At 36.1% G+C, this 1,839-nt stretch overlaps 1 pseudogene; it reads left to right on the top strand.

The window, feature by feature from the left end:
- The first annotated feature begins 522 nt into the window (after positions 1–522).
- Positions 523–860, top strand: LOC102839255 (annotated as a pseudogene).
- Positions 861–1,839: the final 979 nt, after the last annotated feature.

Below are 1,839 nucleotides of genomic sequence, written 5' to 3'. Positions count from 1 at the left end.
ATAGATTGATGTAAAACAAATCCTACACTAATACTGTCACATTATCATAACAAAGAACCCATTCCCAAATGGGATTATAACCACAGGTTATAGGATTTACAACATATAAGAGTATTTTACAGAGATATAATTTAATGCACAACATAGAATGTAAATGAAAATGAAGGACAATCTTAATGAGATTGAGTGACACTAACTACAATAATGGACTCAAACACACCAATGATAAAGAAGGCAATGCAGAAGGACAACATTTTCTTCTGATATAGATACGTCCCTGTGAGTTGAAGTTCACTCGATGGCAACTAAAGTAACAGTGATGCTGAAAAATATCTGGTCATTTTCTACATGTTAAAATGTGTCAGGGACTTCCGGGTCCTCGACCCATCTTTTCGGTTTCTGTGGCAGCTGAAGAAGGGTTCGGATGTAAGCTCCTCCTTTTGGACATCTGTTGGGCAGTGAGTCACTTCCCAACAGGATATCAATGCAATCCTGAATAAGAAATTTTCTTGCACCTAAGCCATGGCATATCAGTTATACAGAAATACCACTTTGGGAGACAGTCTTCAGGAGAGCCTAGACGAGCTCATACAGTCTCAACAGTATGAGTTGAGACTCCCCAACTTGCCCTTCAAGTTCTTCTTCAGTTTGATAAGGCTACAAATTCAACATTGGCTCAGAGAGTCAGGAACAGACTCAATTTCAGGGGCTCTCTAAATACGTACAGATTCTGCAATAAAGTATGGACTTTCGTTTTGAATGATGTTGAATTCTGAGAGGTGACAGAGCTAATTAAAGTGGATGAAGTGAAAATTGTAGCCTCTGATGGTAAAAATACTGGCTGTAATATTACAGAATGAAAGGGGGAAAATGGCTTTTTTATGTCACCTTATGCTTTTATTCATTGCTTTTTGAAGAGAAGCAAAGAAGAGACTTTATTTACTCTAACAATGCAGAAATAATTGCATTGTGCTATACTATCAACGAATTCCAGTAGAAAGACGCTTATAACGCTGTAGTCCCTTGTTTATTGTTGTTGTTAAGTGCCGTCCAGTTTGTACCGACCCATAGCAAACCTGAATAGGGTTTCCAGGGAGCAGCTGGTGATCTTGAACCACTGACCTTGCAGTTCAAATGACTTTGCAGTCTGTGCATTAACCTTCAGCGCCATACCAGGACTCCTTACATTACCCTTTATTAGACACTATGAAGAAGCAACTTTTTTAAAAATTACAAATCATAAGTGTTGCCTTGCTACAACCATTCTTTAATAGACAATTTTAAAAACATTTTTAAAAAATTGTGTTAGGACTGATTAAATGAACTCTACCTTCTCCCTAGATTAAGTAATATCAATATATTGAGCTTTTCTTTATGTCTTGTTTTATAAAACTTAATAATTTTCATTAAATCTCATGCAAATTACCTAAAAGCATTGATGATGGTCAAGACTATACTGCAATAAAAGCTTCAGCCAATGTAAAATTTTGTAGATGAGAAGATCATTTGAGTTCTTTTATGTATTTTTTTTTAATCTGTATTAGCATCCTGCCAGACCATACAGCTGAATGTCCAAGGACTTCAATATTATGAGACAATAAAGGAAAAACTGAATTCGAGAATATATAAATTATGCACTATTAATCCACTGGTGTTGAGTTAATTCCAACTCAAAATCACAGTATAGAATAGAGTACAATAGGATTTTCAAGGCTGTAATCTCTATGTGCTCAAGGTGATCAATACATAGGCCAAGAGGCATGCTTTTGAGGAGAACAAGGGGATACTGTATGGTATAAAATCAGGAAAGGTGGACATCAGATTCGAATCCTTTCACCA

Source organism: Chrysochloris asiatica, unplaced genomic scaffold (assembly GCF_000296735.1).
Source record: "Chrysochloris asiatica unplaced genomic scaffold, ChrAsi1.0 scaffold00013, whole genome shotgun sequence".
Lineage (NCBI taxonomy): Eukaryota > Metazoa > Chordata > Mammalia > Afrosoricida > Chrysochloridae > Chrysochloris > Chrysochloris asiatica.
The sequence above is the reverse complement of the archived record's forward strand: the minus strand, read 5'-3'. Positions and strand labels throughout refer to the sequence as shown.